This window comes from Lepus europaeus, chromosome 5 (genome assembly GCF_033115175.1).
Source record: "Lepus europaeus isolate LE1 chromosome 5, mLepTim1.pri, whole genome shotgun sequence".
Classification (NCBI taxonomy): domain Eukaryota; kingdom Metazoa; phylum Chordata; class Mammalia; order Lagomorpha; family Leporidae; genus Lepus; species Lepus europaeus.
In genome coordinates, this window is record NC_084831.1 from 77,395,845 (window position 1) to 77,423,091 (window position 27,247).

General features: G+C 39.3%; 1 protein-coding gene across 5 annotated transcripts in view; it reads right to left on the reverse strand.

Moving 5' to 3' along the window:
- Positions 1 to 27,247, reverse strand: part of TTLL7 (tubulin tyrosine ligase like 7) — a 158,985-nt gene that overhangs the window by 111,113 nt on the left and 20,625 nt on the right. Inside the window, exon 3 of one of the 5 annotated variants that reach the window (XM_062193415.1) lies at positions 5,195 to 5,271. The exons of the other annotated variants lie outside the window; for them this stretch is intronic. The gene's annotated coding sequence lies outside the window, so the exon portion shown is untranslated. The remainder of the gene's footprint in view (positions 1 to 5,194; positions 5,272 to 27,247) is intronic. 5 annotated transcript variants of the gene reach the window in all.

Consider the following 27,247-nt stretch of genomic DNA (forward strand, 5'->3'; position numbering starts at 1 on the left):
TATTTAAAAAAAAAAGAAGAATCTGATAAAAAACTCCATGAGTCATGAAAGACTACATTTTGCTGCAATTAAAAAAAAAAAAACTTCCACATCTCAGGAGCTAAAAATTATTAAGAACTATTTTTAATCATTTATTTCATACATAGAAGAGATTTCATTCTCTGGTTCACTCCCCAAATTCCAACAACTGTCAGGGCTAGACCAGGTAAAAGTCAGGAGCCAAGAACTCAATCTAGGTTTCCCACATGAGTGGTAAGGACCCAACTTGTTGTGCCATCACAGCTGCTGCCTCCCAGGATGCATATCAGCAGGGAGCTGGAATCAGGATCAGAGGCAGTACTCAACCAGATATTCCAATATGAGATGTGAGCACATTAACTGTGGAGCCAAAGGTCTACCTCCTGAGACCTATTTCTTGATCACACTGCACACCCACCACAATTGGCAGGGGTGCTCTGTATATCAGAGTCATACAGGAAAGCAGGCTATTAAAACAGCCATCATCTAAACAGTGTCAGTATTCCAGAAGGACAGAGAGTTGTGGGGGCTCTCGTACAGGTAACAGTGACACGTCCACTGGAATGAAGTACTCACATGACCCTACCTAAGAACTAGAAAGTACAAACTATCATACGACCAGTGAGGGGAACAGGTAGTAAACAACGCTAACACTAATTTTGACAACTGTATTATTTTTATTGTCAAAATACCATGTTATTTTTATATGAAATTAAGGAGAATAAAAGTGAAATATGTACCATCAACATTTTTGGCACCAAAAGTTAAAATGTTTGTTTTCAATATTATTAGGATTGGACCAGTGCTTCCTAAATTTTAATGTGCATACTAATTACCTGAGAATAAAAGATCATACTCAGATCAGGAAATCGACAGTAGGACCTGAGAGTCTGGATTTCTATCAAGTCCCCAGCTATGTTGGTCTCAGACCACATTTTGAGTAGCAAGGCTCTGGACCACCACTATGTTTAATATATTGCTGCTACGTCCTAAACAACACTCTGGCCTCAGAATCAGCCCTTAAGGCATTCGGATCTGGCTGAAGAGCCCATGAGAGTATTGTAGGCATGGAAAGCCAAGATATCATGGAAAAGAAAAAAAAAAAAAGAAGAAGAAGAAGAAGAAGACCTAAATGAAAGATCTCTGCGAGTGAGATCCCAGTGGAAAGAACAGGGCCATCAAAGAAGGAGGTACCTTTCTCTGAAGGGAGGAAAGAACTTCCACTTTGACTATGACCCTATCGGAATAAGATCAAAGTCAGCGAACTCTAAAGGCTTCCATAGCCCTGGCAACTCATGACTAGAGCCTAGGGAGATTCCTGACGCCATGAACAGGAGTGTCAAATTGTTAAGTCAGCAACAGGAGTCACTGTGTACTTACATCCCATGTGGGATCTGTCCTTAATGTGTTGTCCAATGTGAAGTGATGCTATAACTAGTACTGAAACAGTATTTTTATACTTTGTGTTTCTGCGTGGGTACAAACTGATGAGATCTTTACTAATTATATACTGAATCAATCTTCTGTATATAAAGATAATTGGAAATGAAAAAAAAAACCTGGTGTTAATTGGAAAGGGCATAGAAAATTAATTAATTTAAAAAAAATATTATGTAGGATCTCTGTCTTTAATGTGCTGTACACTCTTATTTAATGCTATAACTAGTACTCCAACAGTATTTTTTTTCACTTTGTGTTGCTATATGGGGCAAACTGTTGAAATCATTACCTAATATATACTAAACTGATCTTCTGTATATAAAGAGAATTGAAAATGAATCATGATGTGATTGGAAGGGGAGAGGGAGCGGGAAAGGGGAGGGTTGTGGGTGGGAGGGAAGTTTTGGGAGGGGGAAGCCATTGTAACCCATAAGCTGTACTTTGGAAATTTATAGTCATTAAATAAAAGTTTAATAAAAAAAAGTAAAATATATATACATATATATTGCTGCTACAAATTTGTTAACTTATATCCCTTTATAACATCAGCAAATTAGGAAATTATAAAATGACTTTAAAATTCATGCGTTTGCAAGATTATATACTAGGCCGGCGCCGCGGCTCACTAGGCTAATCCTCTGCCTGCAGTGCCGGCACCCCAGGTTCTAGTCAAAATAAAAAAAAGTCAAAAATAAAAAAAATTAAAAATTAAAAAAAAATTATTATATACTAATGCTTAAAGGAGTCCAGAGCCAATAAAATAATGAAAAGGATTGGGAAACACTAACCTAGAGCAGTGCTTCTCAAGGTATGGCACCAGGACCAGTAGCATCAGTAGCATCTGCAAAATTCTTAGAAATACATATTCTCAAAGCCAGCCTCAGAATTTCTCAACATACATATAGAGGTGAGGCCCATCCACTGAAAGGCCTTACAAGTGACTCTGATGCACTAACATTTGAGAACCACTGGACAAGAGAGCCAATGGCTTGTGACATGGAGCAGGTGCCAGGAAAGTGGGTGAATACCACTTCTACAGTCTATTCCCTCCCCACTGTGGTGTTGAAGCAGAGCTGTGCTGGTGACTCAGCAGTCACCGAACTAAGCAACAGTTGGAAGAAAAAGTATTTTCCAAGCAGGGCCCTCGTTTTGCTTTCAAAACCTGCTTTGGAGAACAGCTGGAAAAGAAGTTTGCTGCAAAGGATCTCACTTCCTGTTGCCAGCAATCCTGCTTGTGAGATGAGATTTGCTAATCTGGAAAGACAGTTTACTTCAAATCAGCTACTAGTGTTGGCCAACCAACACATTCATTTTATAAATAAGTAATACAATAGAATCATTAAACCTATGAGGAGTAACAGCAATGACAGAGATTAATCATACACACCTATTCCCATGTATCAGGCCAGAAGCCTGGGAACATCATCGGAAAAGGCCATGGACAACCAGAACAACGCAGATGGTCGTGAGGGCGAGGAGGGGAGATGGGAATGCAAATCACCATCAACAAGAGTGGTTCTTTTTTTTTTTTTTTTTTTTTTTTTTGACAGGCAGAGTAGACAGTGAGAGAGAGAGACAGAGAGAAAGGTCTTCCTTTTGCCGTTGGTTCACCCTCCAATGGCCGCCGCCGTAGCGCGCTGCGGCCTGCGCACCGCGCTGTTCCGATGGCAGGAGCCCGGTGCTTCTCCTGGTCTCCCATGGGGTGCAGGACCCAAGGACTTGGGCCATCCTCCACTGCACTCCCTAGCCACAGCAGAGAGCTGGCCTGGAAGAGGGGCAACCGGGACAGGATCGGTGCCCCAACCGGGACTAGAACCCGGTGTGCCGGCGCCGCAAGGCGGAGGATTAGCCTGTTGAGCCACAGCGCCGGCCTAGAGTGGTTCTTCTAGAATGAAAATCCTGTGCACCAGTGAAATGAACTAGACCAACATGATCAACTGCATAAACCATGCAGATCAGAAACAACTGAAAAAATATATATAGCATGGCATTTACATTAAGTTTAAAGTTATACTAAATAACATAAGTACATAGATTTCTATGAAATTAATGGACATGAAATAAAAAGTATGAAGATCCACATGGGAATGATAAACACCAAGTCTGATACTTGTTGAGTAAGGCGAAGGATGAAGTAACAAGCCCTGTTCTACAGAGAGTGACTGCCTGTGTTTATACATACCAAAGAGATGATGTTTACAATAAAGAATAAATGTACATATATCATAGTTTAGCCTTTTCAAATAATAGGTGGAAATAAAATAGCTATAATACTTTTGGTTGAGCCAACGTGTATCTCCTTGGAAGTATTGTGTTCTAAATCCGACTCTGGAAACTTAGCCTGATCCGTAAGCACCAGCAATGTGGAGTCCCTGAAAGACTCCAAGAAGAGTAACAAAATCCAGACTTTTTTTTGACAGATTGCACCGGCAGTTACTGTGGGGGCAGGAGTGGAGATAGAGTCTTAAGAGGATGTTACAGAATTCCAAGAGAAAAATGACAAATGCTTAATCACAGAAAGAAGCAGCAGACATTGGGAGAAAGAATCCTGCTACTACAGAACAGCAACAGGACGCGGGTTCTCAAGAAAGAAAAAGTAATCAGGCTGGTGCCGTGGCTCACTTGGCTAATCCTCCGCCTGCAGCACCGCACCCCGGGTTCTAGTCCTGGTTGGGGTGCCAGATTCTGTCCTGGTTGCTCCTCTTCCAGTCCAGCTCTCTGCTGTGGCCCAGGAGGGCAGTGGAGGATGGCCCAAGAGCTTGAGCCCTGGCACCCGCACAGGAGACTAGGAGGAAGCACCTGGCTCCTGGCTTCGGATTGGTGCAGCGCCGACCGTAGTGGCCATTTGGGGGGGTGAACCAACGGAAGGAAGACCTTTCTCTCTGTCTTTCTCTCTCTCACTGTCTAACTCTGCCTGTCAAAGGGAAAAAAAAGAAAAAGTAATTTCAGACAATTTGTGGATTTCGGTCTTCAGGATTTGGGTAGAAGATGGCTCCATGAATTTTTTTTTTTTTTTTTTTTTTTTTTTTTGGACAGGCAGAGTGGATAGTGAGAGAGAGAGAGACAGAGAGAAAGGTCTTCCTTTCTTGCCGTTGGTTCACCCTCCAATGGCCGCTGCGGCCGGCGCATCGCACTGATCCGAAGCCAGGAGCCAGGTGCTTCTCCTGGTCTCCCATGCGGGTGCAGGGCCCAAGCACTTGGGCCATCCTCCACTGCCTTCCCGGGCCATAGCAGAGAGCAGGCCTGAAAGAGGGGCAACCGGGATAGAATCCGGAGCCCCAACTGGGACTAGAACCTGGTATGCCGGGGCCGCAAGGCGGAGGATTAGCCTGTTAAGCCACGGCGCCGGCCTGAAGATGGCTCCATTCATCAAGATATAGCCTACAGAAAGAGATCAATTTGAGTGGTAAGAGGACTTCAGTCCTCTTCATATTTGAAGAAAAGAATGGCTGAAGCAAATAAGAAAACAGAATTAGTGATCAGAGATAAGTGTTAAGGAAAACCTCTACATTTATTAACAATATGGCTTTAACTGAACACAGAAAGATCCCTTGTAAAGCATAACTGATCCTATTTCTATGCTTTTTGCCAAGAAATGACAAAAGATTTTGAAATGCACAGCTGCATGACTGGTGAACAAATGACATCATTCAAACAACTCTTATAACAATAATACATTGGCTGGCACCACTCACTGTGTGTGCCAATTAAAAGGGTTTTTAGAAAAGCTACTTACTCTGAACATAGTCACTTTGTCTCCCTTCCTTGGGCTGTGTGTATTCTCCAAAGCTAGATCTGTAGTGTTTTCTAGACCTGAAACAACCATTTGATTAACCACTTTGAAACACCTGATAATAGCTTGTAAGAATAAACAGAAGAACTATTTATTCTTTCTGGTAACAGAATTAACATTGACCTTGAGCAACAGTACCTACTGCTGATGCAGTACTTATTTATCTTTCAAATCGGCCTTAGTTTGCTTAGTATTTATGCAATGTTTACGATTAAATTATACCACTCCTACCAAATGCTCACTAAGCTCTATGGAGCTTCTTGTTTTGGGATTTAGCTTAGTATGTCATGAGAAAGTAGAGGTTGGTAAGTAAGACAACACAGCATACCTTATAGAGGTTTTCCTTATTAATATTTGTATTCCCATCATGAGTAAATTGAAAAAAGTTTAAGTAAACAGGTACAATTCATCTATTAAAGTAGAAGACGAGGTTATCTCATAGTATAGCTATCAAAATTCAAGTAGCGTCAAAAATACCACTAGGTACATTTCTCCTAGAAGATGACATTGCATTTCTAAATAGTTCTCTGGTAGCCTCAAAAAAATCTCAGCTGCTCCTTAGCAATGTGATAGACTCTGTTAACTTTCACACGTGCATCCACTTTTTATTAATCTATTTACCTCCTCCCATTCCCTCATCCTTCAAGGAAAAGTACCACACCTGAGAGTTAAACCGCTCGTTCTCAAAACAATCTATGCTTAAATAAACAACAAAGACCTCTCTTGTTCTAAACTATACAGCAGGAATTGAGGGTACCTAGGACTGAACTCTCTCCCCAGGTTTCAGCAACCTGGACCACAAGGTTAAAGAAGGGGTACAGAGAAGTGGAGAATTACTGAAACCACCAGTTTTTCCATTCTTTGCCAGAAAATGCACAATAGATGTCAAAAATGTGCAGCTGTTTAGCTGCTGAACAAATGACATCAGCCAAATGCCATTTAATGCCAGCATTTACACTTCTAATTATCTAAAACTTAACTCTTTAACTTCCCCTGAAAACCTGGTATTCCTCTTATGTTCCTTATCTTGATAAAGAGCATTACCATATTGTCAAACATCTAAGAAATACATCAGAATCACCATTAGCTTTTCCATTGACCTCATTGTCTGAACTTATTCAATGCACACCATATTACCAAATTCAGAGTATATTATAGGTTTACCCTTTAGATTTCCATCTATTTTTATGAGCTTTAAACCTACCTAATAGTCATTCACTAATCCTTACTAATAAAACACCTACTGGATTTTTTTTAGAGGTACCATTGTGCTTAAATAAAAAGCTACATTTCCCCAGTGTATGTGGCCATGTAACCAAGTTCCGACCAATGAATAGAAGTTCTTGAGTAAGACTTCCCAGTAAAACACCTTGTCAGAGAAGTATGCAATCAGTGCACATTCATATATTTGCTTTTCATCATTCCAATCTGGAATGCAAATGCTATTACAGTAGCTGTAGCAATTCAACATGATATTGTTTTGTCTTAGAAATGCTTCATCAGTCTTGGATGGCCTTCCTGCAGAGAAAATAAATCTCTACTTTGTTTAAGGCTCTGTTATTTTAACTTACTGTTATCATTAACTAAATGGCCCCTCTAACAGACATGCTACTGCTGCAGAAATTACTATTTTTGTTTCTAAAAAAGATATACCAACCTAAACACAAAGTCAGCGGTGCAATGATTTTTTGAACATGTATAATTTTTGCCACAGCCTACATTTATCTAGTTCCTGCTAACAGTAATCTGAATTTCCTCTGAAACATTATCCTCATGATATTAAGCCAACTGCTTTAGCTGGGTTTGATGTCAACCTCAGCTCAAAAGATAGATAGATTACTTGGTCTAAAACAATAATGAAATCCCATTCTCTCTTTTTTTCCTAATGGCAGAGCCAAGACAGATGCAGGGAAATCTTCCATCTGCTGGTTCACTTCTTTTTTTTAATTAATTTATTTTATTTGAAAGAGTTACACAGAGAGGGGAGAGGCAAAGAGAGTGAGAGAGGTCCTCCATCCGCTGGTTTACTCCCCAACTGGCCACAACAGCAAGAGCTGCGCCGATCCAAAGCCAGGAGCCAGGAGCCAGGAGCCAGGAGCTTCTTCCGGTCTCCCATGCGGTTGCAGGGGCCCAAGGATTTGGGCCATCTTCTACTGCCTTCCCAGGCCATAAGAGAGAGCTGGATGGGAAGTGGAGCAGCTGGGTCTCAAACCGGTGCTTTAGGCCAGGGCTTTAACCCACTGCACCACAGGGCCGGCCCCTGGTTCACATTCTAAATCCCCAAAATAGCTGGGGCTGGCCTGGAAGCTGGGAACTCAGTCTGGGTCTCCCAAGTGGGTACCAGAGATCCAAATGCTTGAGCCATCATCTGCTGCCTCCTGGGGTGCACATTAGTAGGACACTGGAACTGGAAGCAGATTTGGACTTCAAGCAAAGCACTCCAATGCAGAATGCAGGCATCCCAAGCAGTGTTTCCATCTCTGTGCCAAATGCCCGCTCCTCCCATTCTCTTGACCATGGAATTGATTCAGAAGTGAACACAGGATCTAAGGCCAGTGAGTGGCAGGCCGAAAACTGGTTTTCGAATTCTAAAAGAACATAGGACATAGGTCTTTACTGAGCTGGATTTGAATCTGCCAGACTAGATACCTTCAGTTGCTGGTCTCCGTATTGCTCTGCAAGAAGATGGGGATAAAGTCAACAGGAAGGAGACAGGACAGAAAGACAGAAAGACAACAAACTTTTGAAAGATCCCTGAAATTTTCAGTAATATATATATATATATATATATATAGCTCTCCTTTTGCTTAAACCAGGTTCTAACCAAAACAAATGATAACGAATTTGGTTCCATTTTTTTTATTTTGCTCTTAAATAAAGAAAAGTACTTCAAAATGTCCTTGCATAAAATGCAACAACTCAAGTGAAACAAGAGAGATTTCCACACATGTTTCTTCCATGAAACAGCTGGCTCCTAGGCAGTGGCTTAAAAAAATCTTTTAATTTACATATTCTCCAATCTTAAATACAGAGTCTGAAATACAGGAATTAAAGCTGAACTACCCTACCAAAAAGATACAGCTTTCTAGAAGGTTTTCGAATTTAAAAAAATTTCACTTGTACTGATCAGGTAAATTTCTCACGGCTTTCAAACTTCTCTGGACTAAGCTATATTCCATTAAAATTAAAATATGGTTCAAGAATCATGCAAAATTTAGAAAACCATAGCGAAAAAGGCAAATGAACAGAGTAGGGGAGAGAAAGCTCTCCTCTAATGCCCTTAGTTCTCATGTGTACTCTTCGGCTGGACCTAGGAACCCAATTAATACAAGAACTAATTAAAAAGAGAAAAAAAGGCACACATTTTACTGATTTTATACATACATGGAGAGATTCCCAAGATAATGAAGTTTGAAGAAGTGACCAAAGCATGATTTTTTTTATACTCTTAAGACAAAAAAATAATACATTTCTGAAACAATCACAGGACAGATGAATCTATGGACTAAGGCAGTAAAATTCTAGAGGCACCACAAAGAGATATATGGTAGGGAGAGGGAAGCAGACAGTAGTGGAAGATAAGGATTACTTCAGAGTTTGTTTATTCAGGTTCACTGGCAGCCCAATGATGATCAAGGATATTTTCTGGCCTTGGTATGTGCAGGTTGTCCCTCCTAAAAGAATCTTTATGGCTCACTACACATAGGAAAAGATAAGCCAAATGGCCTTTTCTGAAGTTTCAGTTCCTCAAGTGATTTGAACAATCAGCATATTTTGAGACGGCACATTTTTAACTCCTTCACGGACCTACTTCATATATCATCAATATGTCTTCAACTGCTAAGCTAGGAAATTTGTGTAATATATATACATATATTTACAATATATATTACATATAATATATAAAATGTGTAACTGTAAGTTCTTAAGAAGGTGGAAATGATAAGGCCATTTTGTTCCTAGATCTTTAATTTAGATGCTAGCTAAATTTACAAGATAAACTTTGGAAAGAAATAAAATACAAATAGCCTTTACCTAATATGCCCTCTTAAGAAATTAATCAAAATCTTATATGTTTAAAAAGTTTACTTCCTGGTAAAATTAAAAATCCTTCTCAAAAGTCCTTCCACATCTTTAACAACACTATCTACCCGGCACTACCGTCTTCACCATGAAACCAATCCTTTTATAGATGTGGAAAGGAAAAGAACTATTTTTGTCTTTCATTCTAACAAACAATAATGGAATGCATACTAGAATCACAGCCTGAAGTTAACCAGCATACAACCTCCAAAGACACTCTCAAACAGTACAAATTAATCACAGTAATTTTTTTTTTAGTGCTCATCATCTTATCAGGCACTCTAACAAGAAAAACAAATATGCCTCCTCCCTTCAACATAAACATATTTTCCATACTTAACAGCTCCAAACTACCTAAAAATTAAGAATTCATCCAAAACTGATATATTGATTATACCGACTATAAATATACTCATGAATGGCAACTGGCCACAGAAATTTACTAAATTATACATGCAACCATATACTCACTATGTGTATCCCATTGTTATAAATTAGGCATTTTGCTAAATCACGCACATGATTTTCAGTTGTGTCTCATGAGATTTGGAATTATTTTTAGTCTTACCCTTTATCCAAAATTATTCATGTACACAAGCCTAACTAGAAAAGAAATGTTCATTCTTTAGAAAAATTTTAATCAATACACTGTAAAATTGCCATTCATTTCTGGGTAAGTGCTTCAGTGCTCATGCCCCATTGCTGTAACTGATACTAATAGATGGTTTCCAAGGTGCTTCACTTATCTTTCCTCAGTCTTTTTAAAGAAAACAATAGAGCAAACTTGCTTACATTATGAAAACAGAAAAGATGAGTCTTCCAACATACACTAGTTATACAAATTTAAATACTCTCTCTGCCTGCATTATTACTTTCTATTCTTATTTGATTACTCAATTAAATGTTTCACTTGGCTGTCTTCTTTAACAACTAAAATATAAGCTTCTTCAAGGCAATGTACAGTGTAAATATTCTGCATTCACCACAGCACTTGGTGTCATGTTCTGGATTTTAAGTCCACAATGAGTATTTAATTAATTAATTAATCAGTACACCTAACTTCCTCATTTTGACCTTACATCCCAAGACCCAAAAGAGCATGACAACTTAAACCTGCCCTTGCTATCAAGTAGTTAGTAATAGGTGAGGAGGCTAAAATCATTTAGAAGTTCAAAATGATGTCTACAGCAGATTGTATGATTAAAATTATAAATAAAGGTAAGGTCATTGTGATGCTGAACTTTATGTGTCAACTTAGCTAGGCCACAGGACTCAGATATTTGTTCAAAAACCAGTGTGGATGTTGCTATCAAGCTATGTGGTAGATGATACTGACATTTAAATCAGTAAACTTTGAGTAAATCCAATGTAAAAGCATGGAAAAGCATCATACCTACAGTTCTGTCTTTATTATATATATAAGAGAAAGAGAAATAATAATCTTTACTGAAATATAGTTCAGTTCTGCTTCTCTGGAGAACCTTAACACATTCATTATCATAATCAGCTACTCTTCGTAAGACTAAAATTTGATTTAAAATATTCTAGTAAGGCAAAAAGTTTCTGGAGTAAAAGATAATGCCAACCTAAATATAACCAAATCCTAAACTAGAAGTACTAAGATAATTATGAAAAGATGAAAATGGATGAAGAATATTGTATAAAGAACAATTTACATGATTATCCCTAGAACAGAAGTGAAGAAATGGATAAGAGACAGTCCATAATTACACTGTATTTCTTTGATTCCAAGCCATACCACTTTGTTTTATTTTTAACATTTAAAATGTTTAAAATTATGGTGCATCTTATAATCACTGTCTTCCAGGTGACGGTCCCGACATGGTTATCATTGTCTGTACAAACAGATCAAAATTTGCAGAGTCAGTGTCAGAGCTAAAAAAAAAAAAAAAAAAAAAAGCAGATACAATAGTGGAACACTATTTTAGGAAATCCCAAATCATCTGATGGCCAGAGGATGATGTCATATGGAAAAACAAGGACTGTGAGGGCACGATCAAGAAGCGCGTCAGAAGAGTCTGACTTCCAGTGTGAAGAAGGTTGAGGAATTTAACCCACTTATTTTACCTATATATTGCCTTTCTTTCATATGCAGCAAAGTGATGTGATATTTTTAAAACAACCTTTAAAAGGCTCTTTGAAAGTATGTAAAATAAAATTATAGTTCTAGGAAAGCACTGCTGTAGCATTGAAATCAGAGGTTTGTTTTGTTTTGTTTTCAAGTAAATATAACAAGAGTATGTCTTATAGTGAATTTGATTGTAGCTGTCATGAAAAATGGGAACTTACTGGTTATCCAAATTTCTAAGGTATAGAACCAAAAATAAGAGCAACTACCTTTTGAGCCTTTTTGCTCTGCCAGCAGTTCTCAAACTTACACACACAGCAGAATTTCCTGGAGAATGTGATGGCCAGGCCCCACTGCTAAGCTTCATATTCAAGGCAGCACAACTCATGTCAGACCTCTTCTTTGGGCAGGGCAGAGAATCCTCATAGGTGCTCACTTAGGCCCAATGAGCTCAGGGGCAGAGGACTGGGCCTGCAGAGAGGGACATCAGTACCCGTAAACTGCACAAGGTGGGAGAGGCACCCACCTCCTCACCAATGATCCATTTCCAAATCAAACCCTAACACGCAATCTGTGGGATAACTGCTCAAGGCACTACTGTTTCCAATTTTTAATCTGAAAAACAAAGAAAGCAGACCTAAAACCCTTAAGCTCTAAATTCCTAAAGTGTTTGGCCCTAAGGGAAAAAATATGTACTTTAGTTAACTCAAAATCTAGGCCAGTTTTCTAACTCAGTCCTCACTCAACATAAAGCTTTTAATATTCCAATTAAAATTGGCACCAGAATGGCAGAACTTCCAAAACAGCAGAGATAGGAGGTTAGCAATTCTCTTCAAATAAACAATGACAAAACCATACAATGTTGTAAAAAAATCAGTTCAGGGCTTTGGAAAATGATCAAAGGCATACAAGAAATTTCTTTTATTTGAGAAAAACTACTGAACTTGGAGTAAGAACAGTGAGAGTGATGTTTTATCCTGGAGCCATGCCCATACGGCATGACCCTCCAATCCCATCAGTAAACTCCACCAGGGCTGGCACGCTGGGAAAAACAGCTGCTTTACTAACTGCTAGAGAATACTAACAAAATATGCAAAACCACCATGCCTACAGGCTTGCCAAAATACAATAGCAGACTCAGAAGCAAATAATAGTGGAAGACCAATTCACAGCTGCATGTGGTTGTGATCCCAGACCAACTATTATTGGCCAGAAAAATACTGGAATCATTGGGTACCAGCCCCCATTGCATCAAATCCCAAAACCAAGTTGCCTGCCTTTTTTTTTTTTTTTTTCTGTTTGCCATACTCACAACCTCCACTTCTCACCCAATTGCCAAGATAATATCTTTAGTGCAGATTCCAAAAGCAGATTATATCTGAATTCATATTTTTAGTGGGGACATTACTCAACTTTGGCTAACCAAAACTCACTTATATTTCAATCCTGATTTTTACTAGGCTTCTAGTTAGATAAGACTCTTAAAGGGATAAGTCCCAGGGGCTTAGACTGTTGCATAAGCTGCTGTGTGCCATGCCAACTATCCTACATGGGGGCTGATTTAAAACCTGACTATTCCACTTCACTTCCAGCTCCCTGCTAATGTGCCTGGGGAAGCAGTGGCAGATGGCCCAAGCGCTTAGGCCTTTGCACCCACATAGGAGACCTGGAAGAAGCTCCATGCTCCTGGATTCAGTCTGGCCCATTGGTGCCATCTGGGAAGTGAACCAACAGATGAAAGATCTCTCTGTGTCTCTCCCTCTCTCTCTATAACTCTGCCTTTTAAATAAATTTTTAAAAATCTTAAAAACAAAACACTGACTTCATTACTAATAATTTAGAAAACCAAGCACAGGGAATTTCTGAAATCAAACAGTGTAATTTATTATTAGACTACTTATTTGAAGGTAACCTGTAATGTTTTTTCTCTCTAGCAGGGGTAGGCCACCTTTTTTTTCTGTCAAGGGCCATTTGGATTTTTATAATATTTGTAGGCCATACAAAATTATCAACTTAAAAATTAGCCACTAGGCCGGCGCCACGGCTCAATAGGCTAATCCTCTGCCTTGCGGCGCCAGCACACCGGGTTCTGTCCCAGTTGCCCCTCTTCCAGGCCAGCTCTCTGCTGTGGCCAGGGAGTGCAGTGGAGGATGGCCCAAGTGCTTGGACCCTGCACCCGCATGGGAGACCAGGAGAAGCACCTGGCTCCTGCCTTCGAATCAGGGCAGCGCGCCGGTCGTAGCATGCCAGCCGCGGCGGCCATTGGAGGGTGAACCAACAGCAAAGGAAGACCTTTCTCTCTGTCTCTCTCTCTCTCTCTCACTGTCCACTCTGCCTGTCAAAAAAAAAAAAAAAAAAATAGCCACTGATTCAAGTCCCACTTGCAGTTGCCTTGGCAGGGCAGGACCAGAAGATTTCACAGGCTTTCTATGGCCCATGGACCAAACATTCCCCAACCCTACTGGGCCATCACTAAAAGGAAGCTTTCTTGAAAGAAACTAGAAAGTACACAAGCAAAAGCCTAATACATGTGATGTGTTGGTGCTCTTTATTTGGCAATATCACATCTAGGAATCACTCCTAATAAGTCATCTGAAATATTGAGGCACATCTGTGAATAAGAATGTATGTAAAGTCTAACGGAAAACAACCTACATGCATTCAAAGGAGGAATTCCATAAACTGTGATATCCAAACAGTGAGCTATTGTATGGTCATTAAAAGTTACTAAGAAGAGCTTTTACTGCTGTAGGAAAACACATAATTATCTGAGCAAGAATAGGAATGACTCATAATAAATACTTATTACAAATGACAAAGTAATAAAAGATTTGCTTTAATTTTCTAAGCCTAAGCAAATATGCCTAAATTGGGATATTATATTCACTATCTAACTGCTTTACATGTCACATTTAATTTATTTTCTGAATGTTCAAAATACTTTAAAGATATTTAAAGTCAATTATGAATCATATGCCAAGATGAATTTTAGCATGCAGTATTAATAAGAACCTCTGAAAATTATCTATAAAATTGGCTACTTACATAACAGATTGATTTCTGAGTAGTCGACAAGGATTATAATTATGAATTTCAACATTTTGTGTTTATTTGGGTACTTGGAATATTTGCTAAACTACCTGAGGTTAACACTTCCAGAGTAAATCAAAATGTAAACCAATCCTAGATTCCAGAAATTCAAGCCAAGACTGAGGTCATCATGTAAAAATAGCAAGCAGTGAAGTTGCAGTTCAAGTTATATTTATATGAAGTGCTATTCACACCCGAGTCAGAGAAAATTAGGAATACACAGTACATACTGAACTCATTTAAAAGATTTTCCATTTAGTGATGAACAAAAAGAAAGCACACACAATCCTAGGTGGTTTCTCTTCCTAATCTATGTGGAAGCAGTTAGCTTTTCAATTTCTGATTTCAGTGTAGACAAGTCAGGTTTGAGATATCAACAGTATGTCCATGTAAAAATTCTAGGAAACAGTTGAAAAATAAAAAAATAGCTGAGAATTAAGAAAATGAGATGTAGTTTTTCTTCTCCCACCCACCTTTTAGGTGTACTTGTAGATATTATACAAAAGATCTGTCCTAATTCAGCTTCCTCAGAAACAAACTCTGAAATGAGGATCAAATACAAGCACAGCCATATGGCACCTAACTATGAAAGGATGTTCTGAGAAATGGGTTGTTAGCTAATTTGGTTGAGCATCATAGACTGTATTAAACAAAGAGCACTATAACACCACTAAGTAATACAATCTTTCTCTTTTTTAAGATACATTTATTTATTTGAAAGGCAGAGTTAGAGAGAGAGAAGGAGAGACAGCGATCTTCCAACCACTGGTTCACTCTCCAAATGGCTGCAATGACCAGGGCTGTGCCAAGTCAAAGCCAAAGGCCAGGAGCTTCCTCTGGGTCTCCCACGTGGGTGGCAGGGACCTAAGAACTTGGGCCATCCTCCACTGCCTTTCCTGTCTTCCAGCAGGGAGCTGGATCAGAAATAGAGCAGCTGGGAAACGGTGTCCACGTGAGATGCCAGCACTACAGCCCATGGCTTAACCCACCGCACCACAGCGCCACCCCTGTAATATAATCTTATGGGACCACCATCATATACAAGGTATGTTTTAAACAAAATTTCATTTTGTATCTTAAGCATTTAGTTTATTTTGTGAAATGCCAGAAACACTGCTAGAGGAGTAGTGAAGCAAGACAAAGAAGGGAAGGCAGCCAATAAAGGATGTTTTACAACCCCAGCTACATTGTGGCAGGTTAAAGCTTAATCCCCTAGGAAAGTGGGAACCAGTAGAAGACACACAGCTTCATAGGTAACTCAGCCAGAGTCAAGGATGGCTTAAAGTCTACTGTGTGTATAAGTGAGTATTAACTGTATGGCATTTCCCACTCTTCTGAGTGATGGGGTATGGAGAAGGAGAGGCCTAGAAAAGCAAGCAGCCTCCAGTCCCAAGCCTTGGAGGAAAGTCCCCAAGCCACCAGGCATAGAAAGGCAGACATTGGCAGGTAGTAGAAAGTAAGCAGAGGCCGGTGCCGCGGCTCACTAGGCTAATCCTCCGCCTGTGGCGCCGGCACCCTGGGTTCTAGTCCTGGTTGGGGCGCTGATTCTGTCCCAGTTGCTCCTCTTCCAGTCCAGCTCTCTGCTGTGGCCTGGGAGCGAAGTGGAGGATGGCCCAGGTCCTTGGGCCCTGCACTCACATGGGAGACCAGGAGGAAGTACCTGGCTCCTGGCTTCCAATCGGCGCAGCACGCCGACCACAACACACCAACTGTAATGCACCAGCCATAGCGGCCACTTTGGGGGTGAACCAATGGAAAAAGGAGACCTTTCTCTCTGTCTCTCTCTCTCTCACTGTCTAACTCTGCCTGTCAAAAAAAAAAATTAACTAATTAATTAAAAATAAATAAATTTTTTAAAAAAAGAAAGTAAGCAGAGCAAAATGAAGTGATAAAGAACAAAAGATATGAACAAGGCACTGAGGGCATCCACCTAACACCTAATCCTAAATTATATTATTTGTGCTGGAAACTTCAACTATCATTTACTTGATGCTAAATCCATTGAGATTGGATGTTTAAATTCAAACAACCTACTCTCCCATGATAGTTAAAGATGTATTTCAGGGGCCAGCACTGTGGCATAGCCAGTGAAGCTGCTGCCTGCAGTGCCGGCACCCCATATGGGAACCAGTTCAAGTCCTTGGCTGCTCCACTTCTGATCCAGTTCTTTGCTATGGCCTGGGAAAGCAGTAGATGTCCCAAGTACCTACGTGCCTGCACCTGCATGGGAGATGCGAAAGAAGCTCCTGGCTCCTAGTTTCAGATTGGCTCAGCTCCAGCTGGTGCGGCCATTTGGGGAGTGAACCAGCAGATGGAAGATCTCTCTCTCTCTCTCTCTGCCTATGCCTATGCCTCTCTGTAACTCTTCCTTTCAAATAAATAAATCTTAAAAAAAAAAAAAAAAAAAAAAGATGTACTACAAACAGAAACAGAAAGATAATCAGCATTACGAAAGAATGTGAAGGCATAAAACTTCCTATTAAAAAAAAAAACAAAGGAGATAAAAAAGAAACTATGGGAATGTTTACAGAAAATTGGCTGGAATAACTTATTACTTATCAATAATAAACTTGAATGTAAATGGACTAGATTCTCAAGTTAAAAGATGCAGGCTAGCTGAATGGATTAAAAAACAAAATCCATCCAAAGGCTGTCTTCAAAAAATATATTTCACTAATAAAGATACACATAAATTGAAAGAGAAAGAATAGAAAAATATATTCCATACACTTGGTAATCAAAAATGAGCAGAAGTAGCAATACTCATATGACAAAATAGACTTTAAAACAAAAACTGTTACAAGAGTCAAATAAGGGCAGGCTCCACAGCTCACTTGGCTAATCCTCCGCCTGCGGCGCAGGCACCCTGGGTTCTAGTCCTGGTTGTGGCACCGGTTCTAGTCCCGGTTGCTCCTCTTCCAGTCCAGCTCTCTGCTGTGGCCCGGGAAGGCAGTGGAGGATGGCCCAAGTGCTTGGGCCCTGCACCCACAGGGGAGACCAGGAAGAAGCACCTGGCTCCTGGCTTCGGGTCGGCGCAGTGCGCCGGCTGCGGTGGCCATTTGGGGGGTGAACCAAAGGAAGGAAGACCCTTCTCTCTGTCTGTCTCTCTCTCTGTCTAGCTCTGCCTGTCAAAAAAAGAAAAGAGTCAAAGAAGGTCATTCTGTAATGATTAAGGGATCAATTCAATAGGAAGATGTGCCTATAGTACATGTATATATGACCAATGCTATGCCACCCAACAATTTAAAACAAATGTTAATGGTCCTAAAGGGAGGCATAAATTTCAAAACAATGATAATGAGGGACCTCAACACCCCACTTTCATCAAAGTATTGATCCACCAGACAAACAATCAAAAAGAAACAACAAAGCTAATCTATACTACCAACCAAATGGATCTAATTGTTATTTACAGAACATTTCATCCCATAGCTGCAGAATACACATTATTTTCACCAGTGAGTAGAACATTCTCCAGGATAAATAATGTAAAAGGCCATAAAGCCAAGTCTCAACCAATTCAAAAAAATTGAAATCATACCATGTATCTTTTCTGACCACAGTGGAATGAAGCTAGAAATTAACATAAGAAACTCTAGAAAATAAACAGGCCAGCGCCGCGGCTCAATAGGCTAATCATCCGCCTGTGGCGCCAGATTCTGTCCTGGTTGCCCCTCTTCCAGGTCAGCTCTCTGCTGTGGCCCGGGAGTGCAGTGGAGGATGGCCCAAGTGCTTGGGTCCTGCACCCACATGGGAGACCAGGAGAAGCACCTGGCTCCTGCCTTTGGATCAGCATGATGTGCCGGCCACAGCGTGCCAGCCATGGCGGCCATTGGAGGGTGAACCAACGGCAAAGGAAGACCTTTCTCTCTGTCTCTCTCTCTCTCTGTCCACTCTGCCTGTCAAAAAATAAAACTGAACAACATGATCCTGAATGAACAATGGATCATAGCAGAAATCAAAAGGAAAAATTAAAAAATGCTTTGAAACAAATGAAAATGACAACGTAGTAAAATTTATGGGATACAGTGAAAGCAGTGTTAAGAGGAACATTTACTGCAATTAGTATCCACATCAAAAAATTGGAAAGTTATCAAATAAATGATCTAATGATGAATCTCAAGACCTAGGAAAACAAGAACAAACCAAACCCAAAATTAGTAGGAGAAAATAAATAATAAAAATTAGAGAAGATGACCAAAAATTAAAAAGAAATGAAACACATAGACTATGCACCAAAGTATAACTACATCCCACAAGCCAAAATCTCACACACATGCTTGCTTTGTAAATAAGTATTTATTGAAACATAGCCAGCCCCATTTGTTTATGTATTGTCTATTGTCTATTGCTGCTTTTATCCTAAAAATGTAGAGTTAAACAGTTGCAGAAGAAATAATCTGGTCTTTTACAGAAACACTGTAATGACCCCTGACCTAGGGTCACTTGGGTCTTCTAGGAGCTGGAAGGAGGTGAAATTAACATAGAGAGACTAGCCCTGGGAAAAGTAGAAAGTGCATCATTATGCAAAGATTTAGTGAAAGAACAAAAGAAGGATATACAAAATTAGTTCTATGCTATGGCATGGAATGATCAGAGTACTGCATATAAATAAATCAATCTGAAATGGCTCTAGGCCCCTGGAAATTACATCAATAATAAGAATATTAACAGCTAGTACTGCTGCTGCTCCCACTACCATAGCAATGACTATTATTAATGTAAAACTGCCCGCTAAGCATTTCCATGTAGATGTTCTCAATGTCACTGCAAATTCATTATCTTAGCACTTTTCTCTCCCTCACACTTTAGCAATTCCGTCTCCAACTCCTGTTTATTTTATCCTTTACATATTTCTGGAGATCATCTACTGCTTGTATCCCTTTGTCTCTTAGCCACCAATGTCTCACTTGGACCACAGCACTAGGTTCCTAATAGATCTACTAGACTCACTCTTGGTCTCCTTCAATTCATTTTCTACAAAGAAATGTGGGACTCCAACAAAATGCAAATCTGATTGCAAATCTGGTCATGTTACTCTTCCTGCTTCCCCTTCTCCATCTTAGTTGAGTTAGACCCTTTTGGTGCCTTTCGCTTGCTTATATGATGAAATCCAAATGCCCAATAATGGCAAACAAATACCTTGCAAGGAATGGCTCTATTAACTATGCTAACAATATTTTCAAGAATTCCTTCCTTTACCTAGCTTTAAATTAGAGTTATCCTGGGGGCTGGCGCCACGGCACAGTAGGTTAATCCTCTGCCTGTGACACCGATATCCCATATGGGCACCAGTTCTAGTCCCAGCTGCTCCTCTTCCAATACTGCTCTCTGCTGTGGCCTGGGAAAGCAGCAGAAGATGGCCCAAGTCCTTGGGCCCCTGCACCCATGTGGGAGACCCAGAAGAAGCTCCTGGCTCCTGGCTTCAGATTGGCTCAGTTCTGGCTATTGCAGCCATTTGGGAAGTGAACCAATGGAAGGAAGACCTCTCTCTCTGTCTCTCCCTCTCACTGTCTGTAACTCTACCTCTCAAATAAATAAATAAAGTCTTAAAAAAATAAAAAAAAAATTAGAGTTATCCACAGAGAAATCTGCACATGATTTTGACAGCAGAAGTTAAGCACCAGGCATTATGTTCGGAAGGTCAGCTTAGGTACCATACACTAGTTGTAGCCCCCAGCATGATCTGCTTGTTCCTCTTACTGGTATAGAGTAGCAATTGAACCTGAAACTTCCCTAAAGCCTGCCAGAGTTTCTCCTTCAGGTTCTGTAAGCCCTGGCACATCCAGGCTTTCTGGGCCAGGCACCTGTGCAGCTCTACGTCAAAAAGCACTAGCTCCATGTAAATATCCCTCACAATGTAAGGGTTTGAGAAAATAAGAATCAGATTTAGGCTTCAGTTCATCCTTATGGGTTCCAACTTGTCCAAGTGGGTTCTAGTTCATGTCTGGCTGTTCTTTCTGATTGCCTGCCTTGCTGACCTCCTCTAGATGCAGGGATTAACAAGCCCCACCCCCAACATTCATTTCTTTCTTTTTTAAAGATTGATTTATTTGAAAGGCAGAGTTACAGAGAGGGAATGCCAGAGACTAAGAAAGATCTTCCACTCAATGGTTCACTCCCCAAATTACTGTAATGGCCATGGCTGGGCCAGGCTAACACCAGGAACCTGGAACTCCATCCAGGTCTCCCACATGAGTGACAGGGGCCCAAGCAGCTGGACTATCTTCTGCTTTCCCAGGCACATTAGCAGGGAGCTGGATCTAAGTGGAGCAGATAGGACTTGAACCTACACTTGTATGTGATGCTGGCATCACAGGCAACAGTGGCTCAGCCCACTGCACCACAATGGTGCCCCTCCCCCACTGACTTCTTCTGATACTTGTAACAGATATTGTATTCCATATCATTTCTAGTGACTCTGCTTCTCTGATAGAACTCACAGCTACAACAGTCTGTTAGCCTTGCTGTCTTTTCCAATCTGATCCTGAGCCACCTTCTCTTCCACTCTGTGATGCTGTCGTCACCACATATTCCCACTACACAGGCATTGTGCACAGGCTATCTTTTCTGTTTGGAACCCAACCTTTCTGTCCCCCACCTTTCCCTAGTTAAAGCCCATCTTTCCTGACATTACTGTCACAGCATTAGGTAAACTTCTTTTGCTGCACCTACATAGAAATCATGCATTTATTTTTAATTACTTAATTCTATCTAATTGGACTTGCAAAGTAGAAAGACTACATTTGGTTCTACTCACTTTTACATCCCAAGCACCTGGAAAAATGCCTGGGTCACAGCAGTCACAAAAGAATTGTTTGTTGAGTGAGTGAATGAACATTTGCTGTGTGAAGCACTGTGTTAAGTACTTTACACAAATCAGCTTGTACAATACTTATCAAAGTCCTCTGAAACTGGTACTATTAATATTTTCCGTCTCCCTGTCAATGTGCCTAGGAAAGCTGCAGAAGGTGGTCCAAGTGCTTGGACCTCTGTGCCCATATGGGAGACCCAGAAGAAAGTCCTGGTTCCTGGCTTCAGTTTGGCCCAACCCTGATCTTTGCCGCCATTTGCAGAGTAAACCAGCAAATGGAAAACCTCTCTCTATCCTCCTCCTTCTCTCTCTCTCTCTCTCTCTCTCTCTCTCTAACTCTACCTTTCTAATAAATAAGAGAAATCTTTAAAGAAAAGTGATTTCAAAACAAATAAATAAAATAAAGGATTAGGCATTTCTCTAGCCTTATAATTCTCCAGAATTCTTACTGTCTTTAATAACAAATCTTTTAAAAATAAATTATCAAAAATCTAACTTCTCTTTCTGGGATCAGACATTTCAATTTTAAATACCTAATTTTAACTCTGAATATATAATACCTATTGGCATTTCAAGCACTTCATTTTTATATGTTGAACATTGAAAATCAGAAATAGCAACTTCTATTCTCAGTCACAAAACTTAAAGTTCTTTAGCTTATTTTGAAAATATCTTTATCATAATACACTTTCTTTTCACTCTTTCAATTTACTTTTTTTAATTTTGTTTAAGGAATATAGCTTCATGCATTTAAGATATACAGATTTGGGAACATGGTGATTCTTCCCGCCCTAACTCACTCCCACACATACTCCCATCTTTATTCCTCCTCCCTCTTCTTTTCCCATTCTTATTTTTTAATGAAATCAATTTTCAGTTCATAATATGCTTTTGCATTATGCATTTTTGTGAGTCAGACAGTAGATAAAATCATTTATTAAATGCTTACTAAGTGCCATTAACTCATTTAAGAATATAGGTATCCAACTAATGTTTTAATAATGAGAAAGCACAAAGGAAAAAGTAAATAAACATTTATAAATCCATTTCCTGGACATGAGAAAAAAGGTTTTGTTATTTGAATATGCACTAAGTGTAAAGACTCATATTGTTATTGAAAAGTAGGACGAAAACTAAGGACCATGACAAGAGTAAGTAAATTCTTATTTATATGTGATGAAAACTATTAATTATATATTTAAAACAAATTATTCACTTGCATGTTCTTTATAAAGCAGTTAAGAAAAAATCATATTGAAAAAACTACCATAAATAAATAAACTTCTTAGACAAAAATCAAAGCAAACAACAATAACAAAAAGTATGCCAGCAGACTACTAGGTACATCCACTACATACAAACTGAAATATGGACCTTGTTAATCAACACATTAAAATGTTTTTTCACGATGAAAGCTAACCGATTTTGGTGTCATGTAAACAATAATATGGTGGAAGCATTGGTAGGTTAATTCTCTTATGGTTGGTTCCACAGCATCAGAGACGATAACTGGAGAATGACGATAGCAGAAACACATGGCAGATAATCATATTGATAATATATGTCAGTCTTCATAAGAGTCAACTCTGGTCTGGATATTTACCACAAACTCCAGAATTCAATCCAAGTACTATACTGAAAATACATTAGACATTATCTAGCACATAATAACAATATTTCTGTTCAAATAAGGATTGGTACATGTTTGAAGTATTTATCTGTGCCAAACTGATGTTGCATTTGCCCTATAAGTTTATTTAAGGTTTAAATTTTAATCTAATTTTTTAAGTTTCCAATCTCCATTTTGGAGACTATTCAATGAATGTCAATCCCATAACTCACTGAAGTAATTCATGCATATTATCTTGGCTCCGGATAAACCTCTCTAATAAGCAATGTTCTTTCTCTTTATCTCAGCCATAGGCTATTCCATCAAATAGCAGAACAACAAAAACATAGCATACATCTACATGACATGACAAGTGCTACATTATTGCTGATATTTATTGAAGGGAACTAGATATGTATCAGATGCCTGCTTTGTTACACACACTGCACTGCAGGCTTTACAATCAGACATTTCAATACAGACTGCACAAAAGGAGTTTAAAAAAAATACTGGGTCCCAGCCCCAAACTTCAATTGGTCTGGAATGCAACATGAACATAGCGATTTGTTGAGGCTCCTCTTTGAGAACCATACTTTAAGTAGATATGTTACTTCATTCAATCATTATAGATTGCTTTATTAATTATATTTTACTGATGAGAAAACTAAAACTCAGGGAGATTTAGTAAACTTTCAATGACTTGGATGGGTCTGTTCAACTTTCAAAGCCTTTGTGCTACATAATTTTGCCTTCTGAATAGCAGATATGCCAAAGCCATCAATCTGTTTCTATCAAAGAGCCAAATAATTTCTTTGTAAATATGCATATTGGATATGAAGATCTCTCATGTATTTTGAGCTCTGCTACATTCTTTTGTTTCATTTTGTCTCACTTTTAAACACCAGACCATGATGCATAGAGGGTCATTAATAATTGTTGATATAAGTCTCAATAAACATTTTAATTGAGTAACAATAGAATTGATGAAAACATTACAGTGCCAGAAAAATAAAGTATTAACTGCAAGTATGCTGTCTTGAAATTTTGAGTTCTGTATATGTATATACATGTGTGCATAAAACTCAAGAAGTAAAACATGTTTCTTATCATAAGTTACAGTTAAAATAAGTTTGAAAGATATTCTAAAGAGAGATTAAAAAACACCCTGAAAACATCATTCACTTTCTGACTTAATGTACAGTTGTGTTTTCCTATAGTCCTAGAGTGCCTTCCTTCTCTACACAGCATCAGGCCCAGCTTAGTTGTCCCCTTCCTCCCTTTTCTGTAGAACACAGATTCAACTGTCCTCCAGTGCATTGCCACTATTAAAACACCCACTATATTAGCCCAAAGGCTTTCTAGGGGCTGGAGCTGTGGTATAACGAGTAAAGCTGCTGCCTGCGTTGCCAGCATCCCATATAGGTGCCAGTTCGAGTCCCATCTGCTCCACTTCCAATCCAGCTCTCTGCTATGGCCTGGGAGAGCAGTAGGAGATGGTCCAAGTCCTTGGGCCCCTGCACCTACGTGGGAGACCCCGAAAAAGCTCCTGGCTCCTGGCTTTGGATCAGCACAGCTCCAGCCATTGCAGTCATCTGGGGAGTGAACCAGTGGATGGAAGACCTCTCTTTCTCTCTCTCTCTCCGCCTCTGCCTCTCTGTAACTTTGCTTTTCAAATACATAAATAAATCTTTTAAAAAAAAGGTTTCTCGCGGTGCGCTGGCCGCAGCGCGCCAGCCGCGGCGGCCATTGGAGGGTGAACCAACGGCAAAAGGAAGACCTTTCTCTCTGTCTCTCTCTCTCACTGTCCACTCTGCCTGTCAAAAAGAAAAAAAAAAAAAAGAAAAAAAAAGGTTTCTGATATCCACTTAAAAATTTTATTAGAAAGGAGAATATCTCTCATTCTGAACAATATGAACAAAATGCAAAGATTGAAACATCATGGAGTTAAACTTTTTTAATTAGGTACAATAGCTCTCCATTTCTTTACACATGAAATTTTGGTTATACAAAATACAAGTTACTAGGAGTGAACTGCATCTTCTATATTTCTAAACAGTCCCAGTTCCTACTAGACGTACTTTAATAGCTGGGTTATCCACACTTAGTCCCCACAGGCTCTCCTCTGCCAGAGGTTACAGCAGAGGAGCAAGAAGGTATTATCTATTACCTACAGAAGTCCCACTGGGTTACCAGACCTTCCTTACACCAGCCTATCCTCTTAAGTCATTCTAAGGTGAAATAATTGTTTCCAATTTGTTTACCTCCTTACTATTAATTCAACAATTATGACATTGAACACTTACCAAATAAAACCCACTAGATAACTTGTAGTTTGCTTCCATTTTCTGAATGGTAGTGATAAAAAAAAAAAAAAGTTGACAGTTACACTAATCAAAAGGAAATAACCAGCAGTTCTCTCCTGATCTTGTCAGTTTTACTCCATCAAATTCTTTTTCTTGTCTATGTTCGTCTATATAAAGCCACTTTATGTCTTCCCATTTCTTAACTATATTGAAATTGTAGGACTTTTTGACTATTGAAAAATAATGTATTTTTAAAACTAATGTTATATATACATTTATGTATTTATATGGCTTCTAAGCTTTATGTTCCTGACTAGCTGAAGGTCCTCTATTTTCACAATGATCTGACTAGTTAAGACATTTCATGAAAATAATTGACTGCATCTAGAAGTACCAGTGAATATGGAAACAATATAAATAACACTAAAATTTCTTGAGTATTAGAAGACAGTAACTTAAAATTACACTAGGATAGAAATGAGATGTAAGCTCAGGAGAATTCCAGAGAGCATACACACAACTCCATAAAAGTCTATTTTAGGAAACCACATAAAAAATGTTGAATGTCTTTCTGAAAGGTTAACCTAAAAAATTTCTAGTTACAAGCATCATATACAATCTTTTATCTCAAATTTTTGGCCCAACTACAATGACTGTATCTTTGGCTATGAGCGGCTTCACTTAACACCATAGGCTCAGTTGGAGCCATGGTGATAGCATCACTGACTTATCTCAGGAAGAAACAGCCTTCAGCATCCACAGTTTTGATGAAGTCCAAAGAAGGGAAAGAATCAGTCCTAAACCAACTATTTCCTCTTGGAGCACAGACCAAAGGACTGAAAGTAAACAAGACATACAGTTTGCTACTGCTTGCATTTAAATTTAAATTTAGCTCTTTGGGACCAGAAAAGGGGGCAGAAGTAGGTTAAATGTATGAGCAATAATTTGTAAAGCCACGCTGCAGTTCCAAGATGAGACAATTTTGGTCTGGTTCTAGAACAGAGCAATGTTTTCCTTATTGGTTAAATGCATCAACAAGTGTTATGTGACTATCTTACCTAAATATTTGTGTTTGTAGAATAATTCCCTCTGGAGAGCCTACAGCAAAACAATGAATCTCCTATTTTCTTCATTTTAGTTTGCTAGATTTTATATGACATCTATGTCACCTACCAAAGACATAAATAAGCATCACAGAGTTAAAGTAATAATCCTTCACCCACTGTGGAAGCTGAGGTAGCTACTTAAATAGACCATCAGGGAACAAGTGCAGGCATTAGTGATGGAGACAGTTTCATATGCGCCCAGGTGACTAAATAACCTATGGTGAGGTCTTTCTTTCTACCTTCCCAGCCTATTTATCTAGCTCTTCATGACAGCAAGAAACCACAAAGTAGAGGTCACATCCTAACAAAAGAATCCTTAACTAGAATCCTATCTGAAATTCCAATAGGATATAAATTAGAGTCACGAAACAAAATGAAAGATTACCTGTCTTAATCACCCTCTAGAATAGCATACTACATATTTTACATATTAGAGAGGAAAAATGTACTTTGTCAAAAATCAAACATAGTCATCCAGTTTTCCTATAAGAAACTACAAATCTCGGGGCCAGCACCGTGGCACAGGTTAATCCTCCACCTGCAGCACCAGCATCCCATATGGGCACCCGGCTGCCCCTCTTCCAATCCAGCTCTCTTTTGTGGCCTGGGAAGGCGGTGGAGGATGGCCCAAGTGCTTGGGCCCTGCACCCACATGGGAGACCAGAAAAGCACCTGGCTTCTGGCTTCGGATCTGCGCATCTCCGGCCATGCGGCCATGTGGGGAGTGAACCAATGGAAGGAAGACCTTTCTCTCTGTCTCTCCCTCTCATTGTCGGTAACTCTACCTCTCAAATAAATAAATAAAATCTTTTAAAAAAAAAACAAAACTACAAATCTCAACCATGAAAGTAAGATTCAAGCATTGGTTTCATAGATTCAGTATTTTAATAGTTCACTAAAGT